The sequence below is a fragment of the Monodelphis domestica genome, chromosome 7 (genome assembly GCF_027887165.1).
Source record: "Monodelphis domestica isolate mMonDom1 chromosome 7, mMonDom1.pri, whole genome shotgun sequence".
NCBI classification, from domain to species: domain Eukaryota; kingdom Metazoa; phylum Chordata; class Mammalia; order Didelphimorphia; family Didelphidae; genus Monodelphis; species Monodelphis domestica.
Window position 1 is genome coordinate 82,235,227 of NC_077233.1, and position 23,739 is coordinate 82,258,965.

The following is a 23,739-nucleotide window of genomic DNA, read 5'->3' on the forward strand; positions in this document are numbered from 1 at the left end:
TAAATGTTTTTTTTTGCTTTCACAATTTATTTGCCTTTTTATGCTCTTGAAGAGACATATTGGTAGGGCCCCATGATGAAGATTTGGACAGGGATGATTCTGAAAATCATATTAAATCTAAGTAGTAGTGAGAAGCCTTAGTATCATATAGAGGACCTGTTGAGGGACCAGCAGTATAGTCCCTATGGTTGATTGAGGTTATTTTTGATATGAGCAATGATAGCAGAATATATCATGAAAAAAGTCATAATGGAGAAATGATCTTATGATTTTACTTGGCTAGTAATATAACATCATCTCTTTTTTAATTGATCAATCTTTTCCAGGGATCTGAACTTTTTTATGTCCCTCTGGTCATAGACACATCAGAACATCCATACTTTTACAGTGCCATCATACACCTACTTATTTTAAGTCATTGGCTACATGATTGGATGAATTTTTTGGGCATGGATTAAATTTGATATCCCAAATTCCCTTCCAGTAATGAAATTCCATGGATTTAATTAAATGAAATACATAAAATTTCAAAGCAATACACTAGAAAAACATAAAATCATTAAAAATTTGGTGTGAAAGACAATAGGTCATTGTTTCTGGGAATTATCTTAAGGTTGGTACCTTAATAAGGTATCCAGAGGTAAAGTAGAGACCTGCTTATTCCTTTCCCCTCTCTCGCAACACTGAATATTAGGAAATAAAAATCATGATTAAGAGAATTTTACTTTTCTGATATGCTAAAATGACTTCAATTTATGTTGGCAGAGAAAGTTCATCACCAGAAGCTCTATACCATGATAAAATCACAGATATTGTTAAAAAAACCCAACTTTTTTTGTTTGTGATTCAAGAATTTTAGAATACCTAATGACCACATTCTGACAAATTCTAAGCTTCAGATCCATCAGTGAGTTAAGGGGTATCAATCCTAAGCATGTGAAGACTTACACTGGCAGAATGGGTAGATGAGAACAATTCATTCCAATAGCCATGAAAGTGGTTGAAGCAGGCACTGTGGAATGCATAGAACTTGGTCAGACATTGACAATATCAAGGCCACCCACAGCATCCATGGTCAATGACAGGATTTCAATGACTTTGGAAGAGAAAGTGGGACCAACAAATTTGTTCATCTTTGCTTCATTGAAATTCAACTCAAACATTAGTTAAAGCATCACCCCATAATGTCACTGGTCCTCTTTGAAATGAAAGATGAACAACTATGATTAAATCACAAATATATTTTATGAACAAACAAAAAAACTATATTTTATGTGTACTTATATGTGTGCATGATTGTCTTTACTCGTTTTGGAAGAATACAAGTCAAATAGGATGAGTTATGGAGTGGATCCATTGGGGCAGTATTTTGCATAACTGGGAAGTCTTCAATAAAATTAAATTTTTGATGGATTTTTGGAGTATTGATTTCTCACGTTATTGGAAGAAGTTTAGGGTGCTATGGTCTTTAAAATTGAATCAATTTATTGAATGGACTTCTCCTAGAGAAAAGTTTCACAGACATTTTGCACCCTTAGGGCATCTTATGATTGCCATTTATATAGTGCTTTGCAATTTACAAAGCCTTTTACATATATCACCTCATTTGATTAGCATAACTGTGAGGCAAATTAATACAAATATCCCTTCCACATCTTGGAGGTGAGGGTTGCAGCAACCTCTTGATCTGGAAAACCCATCTAAAATTTTTTGGCCCTCCCTTTATACCAGAGAAAACTAAATTTCTTCTTCTTTCCCAATACCTTACTGTAAATTTTGAGTTAAGTATTTGGTCATAGGCTATATATTTTCTAGATTTTTTCTGTCATTTCCTAGTCTTTATTTATTGTTTGTGACATCTGCAAAATTCCTTCCAAATTTCTGTTTAATTTCTTATGCTAACCCACAATATAGAGAAACAGTGACAGGGAAAGCCAAAATGTATAATAGATACTTTTGCCTTTTTATATAATTCTATGTGTTAGTGTAGAACATGGCATATAGTGAGTATTTAATAAATATTTGTTGTGATGATGTTTTTGTTATCTTGTTATCTTGATTTTTTATGAGAAAATTAAGGATCAAAGTTCCCTCCTCTAAGTGTGAAGACTGGAATTTGAACCCTGGTTTTGTCTGACTCAAGATTACTGTCTGCAGAAATGACTTTATCTTTTCACACTTATTGAAATAGACATAGACAAACATATACTCATTTAACACCCACTTACAATCATTTTCTTAGAAGCATCACTTTCTTCTGGCAAAAAGTTCATGTCACAGACCATATTTTCAAAATGTTCTCTAACACTTCTAATGTAAAGAAAACACAGCTCTAATCATCTGCCAGAAGATGAGATTTAGAATAGTGACTTGCATATAAACATTTAATACATATTCATTATGTGAATGAATGGATACCTGGCATGCCTTATAGAATATTCTTTTACATATTTTCTGTATAGCCAGATTACTCCCAGATTTTCATAGATTTCCAGGTAATATTGTCCTTTTTGGAATGCCCAAATACATGACATAGAGCATTGTTTTTAATAGTGGGTTTCTCAGCAACTAATTTACATATTCTTTTATATTGCGTGCAGGTATCTGTCCACCACCATTCTTTTATCTGTGTTAGAGCACAATTTCTGGAAAATGAATCTGGCAGACGATTCTGTCCATGTTCAGAGTTAAAGAACTAGCCCATTTCAATTCCAAAAGGCTTATCAGCAGGTTAGATGTAGGGTATTGATGATTTCCTCTTTGGCAGGCTTTAAAGGCCATATACCAAGCTGCAGAAGGGTTATCATTTTCACTGTTGAAAGAAAAATCCATGCCAGCAAACTCATAGGCTTTTGAAATGCAGAAGTATATGAGCAACTGCTTTCCACTGAAATATAATGAACCCGAGTGAGCCAAGGAAACATCCTGGCACAAAGCTTCAGGAATAATGGGTCAACAGAGACTTCTGGGAAAAAGAGCCATGAGTAGGAAAATCAGAGATGCATCAATAGGAAATAAACTGTGGCTTCATGGATTACTCAATTAACAAGCATTTGAAGTATCTACTATGTGCTGGACATTTTGATAGAAGTTTGGTGGATACAAATACAAAGAATGAAACAATCCAGTGGTGGTTACTTAACTGGAGAGTAGACAAATACATATATAAAAATATACAGATTAAGCATACTTAAGATTACTAATATATAGTCTAATTAATATTACTAATATGTAGTCTAATTAATATTACTAATATATATTAGTTGCATTCATAGGTTAGTTTGAGAGGCAGGGAACTGACACTTGAGTGATCAGAAAATTCTTCACATAAACAGTACTCCTCATGCTACATCTTACAGGAAGAAATATTTGATTGTAGTAGAAGTAAGGAAGGAGTGTATTCTAGATGAAGGGATTGGCCAGAGCAAAGAGAGAGACAAAAGATGGAATGTTTCAAGTGAGGTATATCAAGGACACTTTAGCTAGATCCCAGAGGAAAGAAACAAGAATAATGTCCAATGAAACTAGCAATGAAATTTGGGGACTTGTGAAGAACTTTAAAAACCAAAAGGGAAGTTTGTGTTGTCTGTGTATACATGTTTATGAATGTATACAATGATAACTGTAATTTTTCAGAGGCAAAGGTAATTGGAATTTATTTATTGCAAAGAGAAGTAATATATTAAGATCTGTCCTTAAGAGGAAAATATGCAGCTAGGTAACATAGTGGATAGAGTGTCAGATCTTGAGTAAGGAAGGATCCTCTTCCTGTTTACAAATCCAATCTCAGGCACTTATTAGCTGTGTGACCCTAGGCAAGCCCCTTAATCCTCTTTTCCTCAGTTTCCTCATCTGTAAAATGAGCTGGAGAAGGCAGTGGCAAGCCATTCCAGGATCTCTGACAAAGAAAATTCTAAATGTGATCAGAGCCATACACCAAAAAACTACTAAACCACAACAATAAGGAAAAGTATTTTGGCAGGACTGCAGGCAAGGAATTAGAGTACAGAAAGAAGAAAGGGACAAAGATTCCATTAAATATTAAACTATCTTACAGGCATGAGAGGTAGGTTGGAGATATGTGAATTTAATAAAGATAACGCATGGACTTTTAATTACTATTCAAATTCAAGGAAAAGAGCACTAAAATGAATGCCCTTTTTGGTTTTTAGACTAAGAGAGCTAATAGAATAATAGTGTTTATCCATTAATTTTGATGTTTGGGCTCTTTAAATGTAGTTCTTCACAAAATTATCTAGCTTATTGAGCCTTATGGTGTTTTGTGTTATGTGTTTGTAAATATGCATGTGGGCATGTACATTATCTGAACCAGGAATGAAATATTTTACAAAGATAAATTTTTTAGACAGTTTCAACATAATCATTTAAACACCATTTTTTTCTTTTTAAATTGTAATAATTATAGTGGATACATTACAACTAATTTTTGATGCTTCCTTTAAAAAATATGCAAAATTTTGTTGGAGAACTCAGGAACATGTGAACATCCACTTTTGTGTATCCTTAACTAGAGTGAGGCAACGGCGATATTGCCTAAGAGTGAGAAATTTAAGGGGTATCAAAAACTTAGAGAGTGCTGACAGAGGATCCAAATTAACACAGCACATAACCATTTTCAAATGCTTTTCAGTCTAATGTTTCATTTGCTTCTGACAAGGACTGTGGGAGATAGTGTAAGTCTTGAAATTTCTCAGAATTGTGAATGTTAAAAATTTCTACATTGAGGAATCCTCCATTGGAACAAATTTCCTACCGGGAACATTCCCCATTTTGACTGTGAGAACTTGCCAGGATCAGAAATGGGAGGACCTCTACTCCACCCGTACTTAAGACTGCTTTAGGGGAGAAAACTCCTTGCTAAACAATGAAAGTACTTGGAGCCATGCTTGTGATGAGGCAGGGAGTTCTTTGATCCATGCCTGCTTTTTAGAATTGATACAATGGGATGCTAGGCACCTATAAAGGTTGGGCGACTTGTAAACTTGCCAGGAGCAAAGAGGTGTTTTCTCTGGTTCAGACTTACTGAGGGGATTAGTCGACCCAGCAGTGTTTTTTCTGATTCAAACTTACTAAATGGATTAAGTCGACCCAGCAGTGTTTTTAGAATGGGATGTCCTTTGGAAAATGTCTACAGTGATTGGTAGATGTAAGGACTTAGGGGAAGTGACAAAGAAGAAAAAACCCTATATAAGAAAAAGCAGAATCTCTTGAGAATCACTTAAGGAAAATCCTTTTGGAGAAGACTCTTTTGATCAATCGTTTTGGAGAAATCTCTTATGAGGATCGCTTGGGAAGAATCTCTTGAGAGAAGCTCTGGAGAAGGGAAGCTCTTGGAGGACAATCTCTAAGGAGGTCTCGCTGGAGCTCTCTCTGGTGAAGTCAGCTGAGATGGAGCTGGCTTGGTGTCACTAGAATCCTTGCTTAGACAGACCTTGTGGTGAGTGATAAAAGACTGACTGACTGATCTCTCTCTCTCTCTTAAGATTCAGGTCTAGGCCATGTTGGCTTAAGGCCCTCTATACTTATTCCTTTCTTACTCTTTCTCTCTTTCTTTGATTACTCATTGTATTATTAATTAAATTCTCTATAAAACTCAGTAGACTTGGGCATATTCGTGATTGGGAATATATTCCCTGGTGACCACCTTATATGTGATTAAAAAACCAAGACACTGTAGTGAAACATATTTTCTGTGGTCAAATTTACTCAACCACTCATATCTATCATAATTTATATCTTCCACTATTTTACTCACTACAGTTTATGGCATCCAATTATTTTAAATGTTATAATAGGCAAAGCCTGATTTAGAACTGAGGTCTTCTGACTCCCAAACCTTTTCTGTTCTACTATTTTATGTTAGAAGATTGTTTTCTTTAAAAAAAAAAATCAGCTGAAGTGTTTCTCTATATAACACATTGGTCGTAGGGCTGTCTCCTGGAGCAACACAGAAGAAAAAAATAATTCAATGTAGCAGCCCTCTCAATATTTGAATAAACCTGCCATGGATTCTAGGTTGTATCATATTTAGGTGAAGCATCATCCCCAGTCCCTTCAACTGTACTTCCTTCAAGCAACAGAGTCTTAAAACATTCCCGGGCTTTCCCTTTGACTGAGTGTGGGAAAACAGGCCAATGTCTTTGTACAATTCTGTTTTGGCTCGGCTTTTTAGAATATTATCCATGAGAATGTTATGTTGGGGTAAACTTTTTACAGAGGCTTTGGCTGGGAGTTTTGAAAATCAACATAGTTGTGAGAAAAAAGTTTAAACCGGGAAAGAGTATATTATTACAGTGACTCTGTCAAATGAGGAATAAGTGAATCATCTGGGAGGAAAATGAGAAGCTTCTCTAACCTTACCCACACCTTTTGGAAACATTTTGGAGAGGTTTGCATAACTTTTCTTCAGTATTTTTTCATATTAGTGCCCTTTGCCCTTCCTGGTTGGAGTCAGACCATTGAGAAGATTAGTCAAATAATCCAGGGGAAAAACTTTCTGTCAGATGGTATACTAGATAAAGTTGCAAATTTGCAATCAGGAAGACCTATATTTAAATCTCATCTCAGACAATTTGTTCCTTAGTGGCCTTAGGAAAGTTATTAGAATCTAATATGCATCATTTTCCTTATCAAGAGAAGTGGAGTAATGATAATACCAATAGCAACTGCCTTCAAAGGTTTTTGTGATGATAAAATGAGAACATGCAAGTAATTTACTTAGAAATTAAGGCTACTGAGGGCAGCTAGGTTGCTCAATGGTTAGAGATCGGATGCCATATCTGGTTCAAATCTGGTCTCAGATACTTCCTAGTTGTGTGACCTGGGAAAATTAGTTAACTTTCATTGTCTAGCCCTTGCTGTTCTTCTGTCTTAATATAGAATCAATACTTAGTATGGATTCTAAATTGGAAGGGAGGGTTATAAAAAAGAGATGGTAGTGATTTTTATTATTTCCAATAGAAATAAAAATAATTTTATATAAGTGGCTTATTCCTCTAATGTGTACAAACCAATTCTCCAGAATTAAGTGAGTTGCTGTCATTATCTAAACCTAAAACTTATGGTCAAGACACACACACACACACTCACACCTTTATATATGGCTTAGAGAGATTAAATACTCATACAAATACATCTAGGGTAAAAGAGAAGAGTAAAACATGGCTTGAAGCTTAACAGAAAAAGAAATGAAGATCCTGGAAACTTTCCAACTTCCTATAAAATAGGAGAAGAAATTGAAGTAGTGTCCCATTTTAAATTTTGTACTCAAAGATCACTGCAGATGAAGACTGTAGCCATGAAATTAAAAGATGCTTATTTCTTGGAAGGAAAGCTATGACAAATCTGGACAACATACTAAAAAGCAGACATCACCTTGCTGACAAAGGTCATATACAATAGCTATTTATGGCTGTGAAGGTTGGACTAGTGGAAAGCTAAGAACCACTGAATCAACACTTCCAAATTGTGTTGTTGATGTAACTTTTCAGGGTCCCTGGGACACCATTGAGATCAAATCAGTCAATGCTTAAAAAAATCAACTCAGACTATTCCTTGGTAAGGCAAATAGTGAAGCTGAAGCTGAAATACTTTGAACACATAATGAGAAGACAGGACTCATTGAAAAAGACCCTTATATTGGGAAAGATAGAAGGCAAAAGGAAAAGAAGACAACAAAGGAAGAGTTGGATAGATAGGAGTACCTTGAAAGCAATGAACATGTAGTTGGGTGGCTTTGGAAGACAGTAGGGGATAGAAGAGTCCACTATGCTATTGTCCATGAAGTCACAAAGAGTTGGGCAGGACTGAATGACTGAACAAAAACAATTATATGTATTTGTGTATGTATGTGTATATATATATATATATATATATATATATATATATATATATATATATATATATATATATATATATATATATATACTGTCCTTTGTGTATAAATGTATATATTCATTTATTCATTGCATCCACCTTCTTGATCCTACCTACCTTCTCAGGTCTTCTAAGTAGGTTGTCTTCTCTTCTTAGAATCTGAGATCCTTAAGTGTAAGAACTGTTTTGCCTTTGTTTTTAACTCAGTGTCTGGCACATAATTAGCACTGAGTAAATGCTCTATCTGTCTGCCTATATCTGTCTTCTATCTATCATCCATCTAGCCAGATATATTGATCAGGATAGGAAAATTGCCTCAGAGATGTTTTCTTTGACAACTGAATCTTTGTAAGCCTTATCTGTAGAATTTTCACTGAAATTATTAGGTTATCAGTTTCTACCACTTGTACTCTGGGGAAAATACTTCAACATTTAGGCTAGTAGACAGCTTAAATGTTAGATGATCCCAGTATATGCAATCACCCAGTCTTTGCATGGTAAGAAAGGGAGGGTGACTGAGCAAGAAGGACTCTTGAGCAGGCATTAGTAGTGCTGAGAAATTAGTCTTTACCCCCTGAAGCACCTATACAAAAGAAGAAGTTCCCTTGTTTTCATGTAAGACAAGTCCTCAAGATACTGAATGTGTAGAAGCCTTTACAGTTATAAAAGGAAAAATGAAATTGAAGATGTCAAAATAGAGGGATGTAGTTATTTATCTTGGTGTTCCTGGGAGGTCATTTCTTTTGGATCTATTTTTAGTCTCCCTATACAGTGAATGTTTCCCAAAGGAATATCTGAGTTGGTTCATGCTGTTGAATACCTGAGATCTGAAGCATAAAGAACCCCATAACAACTTGGAAATAATGTACATCATTCATAAGATTAGATACTTCTATGTTCTTCATAGTACTTTTTGGACCACTTTAATTTTCCTGGGGTGTGTCTATGTCAAATGTTGGAGGATCAATTTATTTTTTTTTGTCAAAAGTCATTTAAACATTACTTCTCTGATCTTCCCTAAAAGAGAAAAATGAACTCAACATTGCAGAGTAATAGAATGTTATCCTATGTAAGGAGCAGGAACTTGTAGCTATTTAAGTGGTACATTATTTGTGAATGTGTATACGTTTATACATATGTGTACATGTTGTATATAATCTATAAATGCAAAAATGCATATATATGGCTTATATATGTACACATATATGGATTTGAATTAATTTTTCAAGGCATCGAGAATTATATTTCTATGTATATCTTTTGCTATTGTTATCTTTATTTCCAAATCTATTTCCTAGCAAGTGATTCCTTATAAAAAAGTTATAAAAATAAAGAAGAAAAAAAGTTAAGAAAACTAAACAGAACATCAGTCTTTGTCAGACAAGTAATATTCCACATAGTTCCCTTCTTTTGAAAAGGAGAGGAAGTACACATTTTTTTTTCATTTGAAGTTTTTTAAAGTAAAATTGTTTTTTTGAGAATAAATATTTATGTGAGAAATAGAAACAAAAGGAGACCATGAGTCATATGTAGCCTGAACTCAATGATGATTACCTAGGTTGATGACATGTTCATTACCAGAATATCATGATGTACATAAAAGTCAGAAATGAAAATGACTCATTAGTCTACTACCATTTATATTCTTTCACTTCTGTTAGAAATTTCCCAGGGGGCAGCTGCGTGCCTCAGTGGATTGAGAGCCAGGCCTAGAGATGGGAAGTCATAGGTTCAAATCTAACTTCAGACACTTCCCATTGTAAACCTCAAAATTTCTTAGACTTATAAATGTTGGAAATTTCACCATTGGGAAATTTCATACTTGAAAAATTTCCTATTGATAGTGGGTCTTGACTATTGGAATGTGAACCCCATTGACATGGGAGGTTCCTTCTTCTCCCTTCTTAAGATTACTTTAGGACAGAAACCTTTTGCTGAACAATGGAAAGGACTTTGACCTATGCTTAAGCATAGAACAGGAATTTCTTTGAGTCATGATTGATTTTAGAATTGATACAATGGAGATACTTGGAATCAATCTCCACCCTATTCAGTCCTAACAGGATTGAGTAAGGGCTGCAGCCTAGATCAAAATTTAATTATTTCAATCTCTACCCTACTCAGGTTAACAGGATTTAGAAAGGGCTGTAGCAAAGGATCAAAGATTTAATTATTTGAAAATATGACCTTCAACAGACATGTGCAAAGCCAGAAGACCTCTGGGCGGTCCTGGGTTAAGCTAGAGCCTCCATTGGCACAGGGAAATTGAGGGACAGGTGATTGGTAGATGTGAGGACTGAGGGGAGGGAACTTGGATGGTTTCCTTAAAGATAGGGGGGTCTGAAGACTCGGGGGTGGTTGAGGAGTTGGCCGGAGTGGTTGCAGTGTGCTCTGAGAAGCTTGCTCTGAAGGAAGCTGAAGGTGGGGGCCTCTGAGACTGTTTCTCCATTTTGGTCACGTGAGTAATAGGGACTGATCTCTTTTCTTTGCCCCAGCTATCTAAGGGCTTGGGCCTTTTGGCCCAGCCTAAACAGAAGGGGTATTTAAACCCTATTCCCTTCTCTCCCTTTTTCTCTCTATCTCTAATTCCTTTCTTACTCCTATTGTAATTAAACTCCATAAAAGATTTACTGCTGACTTGAGTTTTCATTTAGGAATTACATAGCTGAATTCCTTGGCGACCTTAAATTAATATATATCAGTCTTTAAAGTGATTCCCTTGTAACACCAGCTAGGTGACTCTGGACAAGTCACTTAACCCCTATTGCCTAGCCCTTACCACTCTCCTGCATTGGAACCAATAGACAGTATTGATTCCAAGACAGAAGGTAAGTGTTTAAAAAAATTCCCCAGCTTCAAGATATTTTCATACATACATTTCAAAGTGATATAATTTTAAAATATATATTCTTAAATTGCAACATAGAGGTATTTATGCTATTTAGAATTCAAAGAATATGAAGTACTAAGTGGAAATACTTTCAGAAGTTCAGGATAAAATAAGTTATATAAAAAAGATTAACCTCATTATCCATGCAAATAAAACATCATACAAAGTTTCAAAAAGTAAAAAAGTATATATGCATTCAGTGGTGTTGCTGGGAGAGCATTCTTGAGCCATGTATGTCCAGTTATTAGCCAGTGGAAGTTCTTGATAAGATGGCCCCAAATACAAGATCAAAAAGTATTTAAAATGGGGGAGCGAGTTAGCTTAATGGATTGAGAGCCAGGCCTAGAGATGGGAGATCCTAGGTTCAAATCTGGCCTCAGGCACTTTCCAGCAGTGTGACCCTGGGCAAGTCACTTAAACTCCATTGCCTAGCCCTTATCTCTCTTCTTCCTTACAACCAATACACAGTATTGATTTTAGGAAGGAAGGTAAGGGTTTAAAAAAATCCTATAGGCTCACAGATTTAATTGCTGAAAGAAACATAATAGAAGAGTTATAGCATATCCTCCTTATTTTATAGGTGGTAAATCTCAAATAAATTAAAGGAAATGCCGATGATCACATCAAGAATGAAATAGTAAGGCTAACATTTGAACCTGGATCCTCAGATACAGTTTTTTTCCCCATTACTGTTGCAATACTGATGGTCTTTAAATTGTAATCTTCTTGTTTTTATTTTATTTTATTGTCATTGTCACGAAAAACACACTTCCATACTGGTCATTATTGTAAGAGCACATTCACATAACCAAAACATCAAAATAAAATCATAAGTACACTGATGTTGAAGATGACTCCAGCAGTTCTTTGCCTGGAGGTGGATAACATTCCCCATCATGTCTTTAAGTCTTTCAGGATTGTTCCACATCATTGCATTGCTGTCAGTAGCCAAGTTTTCACAGATAATTATTGTACAATATTACTGTTATTATGGACAATGTTCTCCCCATTCTGCTTATTTCATGCTGCATACGTTCCTGTAGATCTTTCCACCTTTTTTCTGAAATCATATTGCTTATCATTTCATATAGCCCAATAGTATTCTACCACCAACATGTACCACAATTTGTTCAGTTATTCCCCAAATTAATGGACATCCCTTCAATTTCTAATTCTTAGCTTCTACAAAAAGAGCTGCTATAAATATTTTTGTACAAGTAGTTCCTTTCCCCTTTTTATTATCTCTTTGGGATCCAGACACAATAGTGGTAACCTTCAAGGAATACTTGTAGAAGTACCTACATTATAGAAGCATTGTACAATACACAAAGAACAGACTTTGGTGAGACTGAGGACTACGGAGGAGCTCACAGTGATTTGGGACTTTCCTTTTATTTCTGCTTATTATATAAGTTCTTGAACTCACACATAGCTTTCCAAGAGATAGACCTCAGAAGATGGGTTATTCTTACAGGTTATTTTTAGTTGAAAGAGACACATCCTAAGGAATTAAATAATGTCAAGGATTTATCTTAACAGAAGGATCAAGGGTATTTGATGGGGTATGCACTTAATCCATTCTTTTAACATCTTCATTTATTCTGCAAAATGAGTTTTGACGAGTTGACCTTAAAGATCCCTTCAAGTAGTATTAAGTCTATGGTGCCAGAATTTTTTTCCTTCAAAGACTAGCTGAGAGATTACCTCCTTTATGAAATCTTTCTCCATGGTCTAAACTTCAAGTGATCACTTTCATCTCGAATTTTCCTATGGTAACTTATCTGAATTTCTCATTTGCTCTACATTGTACTTTGAATTATACTTATTTTGAAATGTGTCACTTGACCATAAAGCCCATGAGGCATATATTGAGCATGGGCAGCATCCACTGAGCATGCTGACACCAGCCAGGTTTTAATCTCCTTGTTTGATTGCTTGATTCTCTTTATTTACCCTTGCTGAAAGAGCACTAGAGTTCTTTTGGTAAAAAGAATACAATAACCCTCTTGTTGAATTTACTTGAAGAGATTACAGGACCACCCAGCCAAATTGGTGGTGAGGGCACCAATCCTAGGCTTAGGATGGCAGGAACGGTCTTCTCTGTGTGCCAGAAGTTGAGGGTGTTTGTTACCTTCTGGAAGGAGACCAGGGAAGGCTACCCTCTCACACTGACAATTTCTTCCTGTCACAAAACCACTTTTCTCTAAATAACTCATTTATTGTTTTAGGGTAATTAGTGACAATTCAGTCATTTTTGTCTCCCATACTCCTTATGGCATCCAAGATGATCATCCAAGGGGCAAAGACACCAGGGAAGTCATTGGCCTGGTGTAAAGTTCATTGCCTCTCTAGCCACTTCATTTGTGTTTGGGGTATTCAAGCCTTGCCTTCTCTCTTCTGTGGAGTGGAGTGGAGTGGAGAAAGTCTATTTTGTAGGCTTTACCCTTTACAATTCAAGGTCATTATATTTTATTCTCTGTGAACCTTCAGATTTTGATGAAGTCTCCCTAGAGTACCATAGCTTACAGATACATAAGGAAAAAAGGTGGGGTTAAAACTACTGAGTGGCCATGAGCCCAGCTCAACTCAGGTTCAGGATATATAGATTGTTTTAGCTTTAAGTGGGAAGTCCATAAAATTAACTGGCAGTCTGATTTCAAGCAGAGAATGCAGAGTTTAAATCAAAGTTCAAGCAAATAAATTTGCTGGCTTAAAAAAGATAAGTAAACAGGCAAAGGGCCAGGAGAAAAGTGAAAAGTTCACTCTTGGGCAGTGAGGGTGGGGGTTTAGGTTGTGAAGTTCCTAAGTGAGATCTTAGGAGTTTAAAAAATTAGTTTTAAAATGTTTTAGATGTGTTTGTACATTTGTGTTTGGGGGGAGAGGTTTTTCTATATTTTATTTTTCTCTATTTTGCTGATTAAATATAAGATTGGCTTAGAAAGCATTTTTCCTCTCTGAAAAGATGTTGAGTACAAAAGAGATGAGGAAGGAAAAATAATTTTTCAGTGTCTGATTCTGGATAATGGAGAAAAGGAAAGGAAGAATTCAACTGAGAAATAAGAGCCATCTGATGAAAACTGGAATCAAAGATTCCTTAGTTCCACCCTGAATATTTATAAAAGGGAACATTTGAAAGTTTTGCCATGTTTAGAAATTCATATCTGGCCAGTGAAGGCAAGGAATAATAATATCAAAATACAATTGTTTTTTAAAGTATTAATGTTTGTTAATTTATTATTATGTATACATACATATGACACATATGAGATTTAATTTCTGTGTGAATATCTTTTCACCCCCATGTAGAAAACCAGAAGATGTCTGAGTCCAGTTTTTAAAATTTGTCTGTCTCTTGGAGTACAAAAATGTTATAAGGGATAATTTTTGGAATATGGGTTTGGCACATTGAGAATTCTAATGGTTATTAAACATATCAGAGGATATGAATAAGCAGTTCTCAAAGGGAGGAAACTAAACTATCAACAACCATATGAAGGAAAAATGCTCCTGTAACAAAACTTGGTCTGTAGGCTTAGTACTAGATTTATAATCATTTATTAATAAAAATAGAGAGAAGAGATATTTCAGCCCAACTATAATTGATTCTTCATTTGTTTGGCTCAGATCCTGTTACCCAGGCAGCATGATTCACCATAGATCAAGGGCCAAAATAAACCAGAGCCATCACAGCTTAGAGGGTCAATTCTAACACCTGTGTCAGTGACCAATATGGATCTATGAGAACCAGAACAGTTCCTATCTGGGTTTAAGTACCCTCCTTATGCACTGGCTTTCAAATGTCAGGCTGTCTACCCTTCTGTGGTGCCATTCTGCTGGCTCTCCCATGTTTGCTAGGGACATCAAAGCTGATGCTGCCTTTGCCACATGGTCACTCACATTGATGCTAAGGCCAGGAAATGCCAGGAGATGGCAGCTTATTACATGTTACTCTGTGACACTCACTGTTTCTCCAGATAGAGGTATTCACACGTTCCAAATCATTAGTGATTGCAAAATGAAAATTAAAACTACTTTGACCTTCTATCTTATACCAATTGGTTGGTAAAGATGACAAAAAGCAAATAACAGTTATAATCCTACAGAAAAACACATACAAATAAATTTTTTGTAAAGCTGTGGATTGTTCCACCCATTCTGGAAGTTAATTACAACTATGCCTCCAAAGTTACTAAACTCACAAATCAACAAGCATTTACTAAATGTCTATGATATACAAAGTATTATGGTAATACCTGGGATAAAAATGTTAAAACCAATCTTTTCTTTCAAGGTACTCACAGTCTAGTGGAGAAGATGACCTGTTGTTATCTTTTGCCACTGCCTTCATCAGAGCAAAACACTAGTTCACAAGGTTATTTTTAGGAGAATGGGAATTCTACCAGACCTGGAGAACTCTCACTCTTTTTAGTTTTTAGTTAGGATTTCTTTTTAACTTTTACTCTGGATCAAGAAAAAACAGAGGACATTTTCCTGTTTTCTTAAAAGGAAGATATCCCAGCCTACATAATACAGATGTCATTCCTATAACAACTCTTGTTTCAGATATTCATGGACCTGCACTAAAACTTAGCTCATGAATCCTCACCAATATTTGTAACTTTCTTTAATAGTCTGCTAGTAGACACAAGTAGCTTAAGCAAAAGTATTTGTGCAAATGTATTAAGAAACATATACCACATTTCCAACTATATCATATTACCTGCCATCTTGGGAAAGAGGGAGATGTGGGAGTAGGGGAAAGAACATGGATTGCAAAATATCAGAAAATGATTATTGAAAATCGTACTGACATATAAACTGGAAAAGAGAAAAGAAACATGGTACAAAAAACATTCCTCTATCTATTTGTGATGAGCTCTTTCATAACTATATTCACTATCAGTGAGAACAGTGGGCACACACTTAGAGTACTTATGTGACCAAGGTAACTCACACTCCCAGGATTCCAGGGCCATGATTACCTACATGATAATTTCCATGCTGATCCCCTTGTACTAACCTTTCCCACTGTCCCCTGCCATGCTGAAAAAGACCTCTGTTAGCTAGGTCATTCACCTGGGTTGAATGCATTTTCTCCTCTTCCTTTTTATTCTGCCTCATCCTCCCTGCTATGCGCTTTATACTGTTCATATGTTGAAGTAGGTTTTAATGACAAAATCATAATAATTGAGAGTAATCAAGGTTTGCATTTTAGTACAAACAAAGGTAAAAATTGGAATGAGTACCAAGGAATTTTGTGGAACAATAATTTAGTATTCTTAAGTCCTAGGTAAAGATATTTCTTGGAAGTAGAATCTAAGGATATGTCCATCAAATATGTAGAAGACTCACACCCTCTTCAAGTATTATTATGACAGGGGAGAAATACTTTCTTGCCTTTTTGCGAGAGAGCAACTACATTATTCTCTTCCTTTCCTGATGAGGTTGGAAGCATTCCTTCACATAGACTGAAAAATGTATTAATTTTACAATAATCTAATCCAAGCTCCACAATGGAGCACTTGGCATAGAAAATTTATTTCAGGCTTATGGAGGATTGACTATGATGCCTGTACAAAAAAAAAATTAATAGAATATAAACAAAATTAGCCATTTTGCATTCTGTGATCCTCCATATTTCTTGTTTGGCCATAAATTCTTCCTTAATCCATGGATCTGACATGTAATATTTCCTTAGCTCCACTAGCTTGGTTCTATAATTGTTTATATCTAAATCATAAACCCATTTGGCCTTTTTTTAGTGTATGGTATGAAATGTTGGTCTACATGTAGTTTCTGCCAAATTGCTTTACAGTTTTCTCATTAACTTTTGTCAGATTGTTATTGCTTATCCTCAAATCATGGATCTTTGGTTCTGTCAAAAACTAGATTACATAAAATAGTTTTTCATTAAAAATTAGGTAATGTTATCTAAAACCATGGCCATTTGCTATTAGGTATTATGTACTTAATCTATTCCACTGATCCATTACTCTTCCTTGACCAGTACCAGATTGGATGAATGATTAGTATTTTGAAATACAATTTGAGATCTGGTGCTACTAGGGCCAACTTCCTTCACATTTTAAAATTTATTCCTTTAATGTTCTTGATGATTTTTCTTCTCAATTAATTTTATTACTTTTTCCTGGCACCATACAATATTTTTGGTCAATTGATTGGTAACACATTGAATAAGTAAATTAATTTATATAAAATTACCATTTTTATTATTTTGTCTTAGCCTATACATGAGTAATTTGTGTTTTTCCAATTGTTTTGATCTGACTTTGTGGAAATGTGTTTTGTAAATGTGTTCATTTTAAATAGGATTTCTTTATTGCTTGCTGCTGAATTTGGTTGATAATAAGAATTTTTGATAATTTCTGTGAGTTTTTTTCTATCCTACAACTTTTCTGAAATTACTCAATTTAACTGGGGTTTTTGTTGATTCTCTAGTATTTTCTAAGTATACAATCATATAGACTAAAAAGACTCATCATTTTGTTTCCTCATTGTCTGTTCTGCTTCTTTCAGTTTCTCTTTCTTTTTATTCTTTCTATAACTACTATTTCCAGGACAATATTGAATAATAGTGGTGATAAAGGGCATCCTTGTTTCACCCCTGATCTGATTGGGAATGTCTGCCAATCTCTTTATGATTTCAGCCTGTTGACCACATGGTGAGAGTGAGTAGATGAAGACAGACAAGGAATTGGTGGAGGAAGTGGAAACAACGAATCACCCAGAATCATTGCTTGCTGCCTTGAGTCAAAATGAGAACCAGATACTATTAATGCTCCCTCTTTGAAACCCCCTTTTATTGGGGGAAACAGTGTTGTAGTAGAATTATCTTCATACATCAGAAACCCAATGGCAAAGGGCATATTCTCCAATAAGCACAGCATTGAAAGCCACTTTTCAGTCTGTACATTATTTACCCAATAGCCTAGGAAGTCATTGTCCTGAGAGAAACTATTGACTCTGATGCAAAGATTAGTTATTATGTAATAATTTGGGAATAGATCATTTGAGGGGCAGAAGGGGAATCCTAGGAGCAGTAGCAAAGGTCCTTGAAATATTTTGTCTTAGATCCCTGTGCTAGTTGGGTAGACCTTTTGTCCTCTACCCCAAATAGTGTTTTAAAATCAATATAGGGGGCAGCTGGGTAGCTCAGTGGACTGAGAGCCAGGCCTAGAGACGGGAGGTCCTAGGTTCAAATCTGGCCTCAGACACTTCCCAGCTGTGTGACCCTGGGCATGTGACCCTGGGGAAGTCACTTGACCTCCATTGCCTAGCCCTTACCACTCTTCTGCCTTGGAGCCAATACCCAGTATTGACTCCGAGATGGAAGGTAAGGGTTTTAAAAAAATCAATATACAGGACTCATAGGGATTAATGAGGAAGAACACTATCCATATTCAGAGGAAAAACTGTGGGAGTAGAAACACAGACGAAAAACAACTGCTTGATTACATGGGTTGAAGGGGATATGACTGGGGATGAAGACTCTAAATGATCACTCAAATGATAGTGCAAACATCAACAACATGGAAATAGGTTCTGATCAAGGACACATGTAAAACCCAGTGGAATTGAGCATTGGCTATGGGAAGGAGTTCAGGGAAGGGAGGGAGGGAAAGAACATGATTCTTGTAACCAAGAAATAATATTCTAAATTGACTAAATAAAATTTAAAAAAATGTACAGGATTTAAATGTACAAGATTATAAAAGAAATAAATTATAATGAAATATAGTTATCAAGGTACAAAAATGTTCTAGGAAAACAGACTAAGACCCTTTAACCTAGAAGAATGAAATCAATATATTAGATTACTATAGAGGATATGTGGAATATCCCTGGAAGAAATGGCACAGATCAAAATGCATGAATAGATTGTAATGTCAGTGGTTGGAATGATGCCTCATTTTATTGTATTTACACAACTGTCAAAGTATTCTACATAATAAATTAAAAATATTAGTAATTTATATTTTATAGCTACTTAATGTTTTTAAAACACTTCATATGCTTCCTTTATTTGATCCCTAAAGCAACCTAAAAAGGAACATGGTGAAAAATATTAGTATTTCCATTTTACAGATGAGAAATGTGATTCTGTGAGAGAGGGGATGCTATTCCCTGCCCCAAACCCAGCTAGTTTGACCATTTGATTGATCCTAGGAAAACCTAGACGATCGTAACTGTTAAATACAAAAGAGGATAATTTTTTTTTAAAAAAGAGAGAGTCAGAGAGACATAGAAACAGACAAAAAGGAGAGAGAGGACAAATAATCGAAACAAAAATTCCTCAAATCCCAAATGATACAAATATTTCCAAATTTATAAGAAGATAGCATACAAAATGTTTTAAATATTGCTGTCTTTGAGCTTTCAGAATTAGGGCAGATCTTACATTGGCTTTGTGCCTGTGAAATGTGCAAAACCCTCATGAAAGCAAATTTTCACTACTTTATGGAATGGAACAAGTGTTTATTACTACAAAAACAGCAATAGGCCAACAAAATGTTCAATGAACTTAATAGCTGATGGGTCAAATTCTCCATGAAGATGTTTTCTGAAGAAAGTTATTTAATATAAAAGAAAGTTTGGTGATTTTTCCTTAGTACATGAGAATGAGAAAATCTACTAAAATATCCTAAGAATTAGTTTATTTCTTAACTATATTAACTGGTTTATTGGTTTGGTTATACACAGAGGAATGTGGCTATGATAAAGAAGAAAGTTTTATTTGATGGTTTTTGTTAAGTCAAAGAAATTCCAATGATATACTTTAAGATTTTCTTGAAAGGCAGTATGGATAAACCTGCCTAGGTGAAAGGAAGTCCTGAGTTCAAGCTATATATCGATCAAATAATGCCTCTGTGAGACTGGGCATATAATTTAATCCCTGAGTTCCTGAGGAAACTAAGAGTATAAATTGAAAACCAAATATTGATTTGAAATGGTAGAGGATATTTACTCATTTGCATTTCCTTTATCATTTATATCATAGGCTTGTTCCAACTTCCTCACCCCTCTAAGATTCAATATAATATATGATCCTTGAGAACAGGTAGTCTGATAACTGAGGTGGTAACAAGGGATGAAGAGGAGGAAGATGAAAAGAGGGGGAGGAATAAAATAAATAAAATAGCTGACATTTAATTCATTTTAATTTTATGAATATCTTTTGCTTTTATCTTACTTTAACTTAGAAATACATTCCTCCCCCTCCCAGGAGGAGGAGGACATTTCAGTTAAATTGACATATTGATTAAGGCTGACAATATATTTGAACTTCTGCAAGTGCCTTCTCTCTTTTTTAGGCCAAATGCAATCCTTATAATTCCATAGGCAGGAGACATTAATGCATCACAAATATATGACATATACTTCAGGGGTTGAAGTGGAATATACCCTAAGAAATGTAGGATCAATTCCCTGACTACTTCCAGTGAAAAAATACATCCTGTAAACACTTTGTTGATTTGAAATAATGAAGCAATATCCTTACTTGCTACTGAAGAGGAAGAATTATTGACTTAGTGGATCTTGAGAATGGAAATTAATTAAAAAATTCTCCTTTGAGGTATAGAGGGAGTGAAAATCCTTCTCACCATACCAGTTTTCATGATGGACCCTATTTGGCACCTAGTTCAGGCACTCAGCTAAGATAACAGAACCTTGGCATTAGGTGCCTTGATTTTTTTTTTCTTCTGTGTTTTTCCTTACTTGAGCATGGGATAGTCAGTCATTTAGTTTATAAGCATTAATGATGTGCCTGTTATGTGATAGGCAGTGTGATAATATACTAATATAATAATAAATGCTAATTTTCAGACTAAGTATTTATAAAGGGGACAAAACCCTCTGCTCTTAAGGAGCTCACAAGTCTAATTGATTATGACTGATTCTCAGGAATAGGTGAGCAAATACTGATCTTGAGATGGATATATCTACACCATGAGTTAACGTTATAAATTTAAGATATCTCAAGAAATTGGTTCTACTGGCTATAGCCTAACTAGTGGCAGGAGAAGGTTCTATGCTAGAGAATGACAGGGCCAGACAGGGAGAGTGGAAAGGGATTGGTAGAAATGAAGAAAAGAGTTCAACAGCTAGTCTAGCTCACCAGAAAACATTAACCTAGAGGAAATTGAGTGTACAGTGCAGAGCTGAGGTGAAATATAATGTCTCGAAGGTTTATGCAACAATTTAGTGGAAGAGTATAACAAATAGTTATGCTACTGACAATTTTCCTGTCAATGCACACTTGTGGATTTTATGTGTGTTATTTACTTTGTTAATGTAGAGAAAATAAATTACTTCCTTATGCTTGATCTATATAGCACATTGAGTATTGCTCTAAATCCTAGATAGATGTCAAAACCTGTTTTAGATATTTCCTCCCCACCCTTCTTCAACTCTAGAGTTGAGGCAAAAAGAGCAAGAGGATTATAAAAGGAGCCTAACCTCATCCCATTCTAGTTCAACCTCTACAAACATTGAAACCATGTCATCTTTCTTGTAGAGGAAAAGGAGAGTGGGCCTCTATTGGAGAGAGATGATAGAGGAATTCATACCCTTTAGCCCAACAGTCGGGTCTAATTGTTAGATGTATATTATTTCATTTAATGCTTACTGAAACCCTACGAGGTAAGTATAAAAAGTACTATCATCCACAGTTTGCTATGACTCAGAGAGCTTAGAAAATTTTCGTTTAGTCACTCAGCTAGTATGTGCCAGAGGCAGAATAGGTCTCTCTTGAAACGAAGTTCATTATGCTTTCTCTTATTACATAGATCACAGTTTATAAACTCATCTGGGCTTATGTCTTTCAAAATCTACCTGCTTCCTTTTTTCTGTATATTTGTATGATGTTTATATGTTCAAGGTTTCTGAGATTTCATATTTCCTATCATATTGTACCTCACAGAATACCAAAATATCTAAGAATTTAAAACATTTTGGCAAATAAATAGTTTGAGGCTATAGAAAGAATGCTAGATTCGGAGTCATAAGAACTAAGTTCATATCGAATTGTTGCTACTAACTATAGGACAAGCCACTTTTCCCTTAGTCCTCAGTTTCCTCATACAAAAAGTGGGAGTTTTGAAATAAGTGATCCAATGATACCTTCCAACTTAGAATGTTATGAATAGAAACTGAATGAATCAAGTAAATGAGCATGAACATTTTCTTTTAAAATTGTGAAATCATACAATGATTCTGTATGGTTTTGAGTCATGGAACTCCCCAGGCTCCCGATAGTTCAGTTCAAACCAAAGAGGAATTTTGGAAGATATTTGCCTAGTTAATTTCAAATATGAAAAAGCTTTCTGAAACTTTGCACTTTTATTTCCTTACCTTTTGGGTCACTTTCAAATGTTTCAACTGTCAAAGCCCACAGTAGTTCTTGGGTTGGTTCTAAAGTACACTAGAATTAATCCAGGCTCATTGTCAAAGTCTTCTTGGCCTTAATGAGCTTGGTCTAGCAAGATAAATCACAGTTAAAACAGCAGCTGAAGGGATGTGCCAGAAATAATTAGTCTTTGTTCAGTTTAAAGTTCTTTCCACAAAGAGTGGGAGTCATATGTGGTAAATGCTAGTCAATAGATGGATCCAAGAAAATAGAAATAGCCTGATGTCAGGAAGACAATGGCTCAGTGAATTTAAAATGCACTCCTGATATTGACTACCTATGTAGTCATGGGAAAGACATTCATGATTTCTGTACTTCTCTTTCTACTTCTGTGAAAAATTGAGCAAATTAGGAGTTAAAAGCTGATCTTGAAGCCAGGGAGATCAGCATTCATATCCTCCCTCTAATAATTGCTGGCTGTGTGACTGGGCAAGTCCTTTGACTATTCAGTGCCCTCAGGCTTTCGCTGTCTCTTTCTCTCTAACTCTCTCTCTGTCTCTCTGTCGGTCTTTCTGTCTATCTGACTCACTCCCTCTTCCTCTCTCTCTCTCTCTCTAATCTTCCCTCTTTCCCCCCTTTTTGTCTCCTTTTCTCTTTTTCCCTGCTCTTCCTTTTGCTACCTTTGTCATTCACATCATTACCATCTCTTCTTTCTCCTCCTTCTTCTCTTTCTCTTTCTTTTAGAGCTAGAAGGGACCACAAAAGCCATCTAATATAGCCCTTGTATTTTACAGATATTGAAACTGAAGTCCAATGAGGTTAAATGACTTGCCCAGGATAATACACATAAAGTGAAAGGCAAGGTTTGAACTCAGGTCCTCTACTTCCAAGTTAGTGGTATCTATCTATCTATCTATCTATCTATCTATCTATCTATCTATCTATCTATCTATCTATCTGTCTGTCTGTCTTTCTGTCTGTCCATCTGTCCATCTGTTTGTTTGTTTGTTTGTTTCTATCTATCATATTTCTATTAATTAATTTAAGACCACATCTCCTTATCTTACCCAGACATTACGTTTTAGGGTAGGGAAATGTGTGAACAAGATGTGGTATAAGATTGTAATAGAAGACTATTGTGTCATAAGAAATGACAAACAAGACAATCACAAAAAAGCCTGAAAAACTTATATAAAGTGATGCAAAGTAAAGTGAACAGAACCAGGAGAAGACTGTATACACTAACAGCAATAACTTATGATGATGAATTGTAAATGACTCAAATATTTAATTTTTTTTAAATCCAGGACAACTCAAGAAACTCATGACAAAATAGGCATTGACAGAAACTGAATACAGACTGAAGCATTTCATTCTTCATTTTATTTTTTTACATTAATATGTCTTTAGTGTAAGCAATAGTTATCTTCTTTTATTTACAGCATGATGAACATGGAAGTATATATTATATGATAATATCTGACAACCTATATCATATTATCTGCCATCTTAGGAAGAGGGGAGAGGTGGGAGGGAGGGAGAGGACATGGATCTCAAAATGTCAGAAAATGATCATTAAAAACTG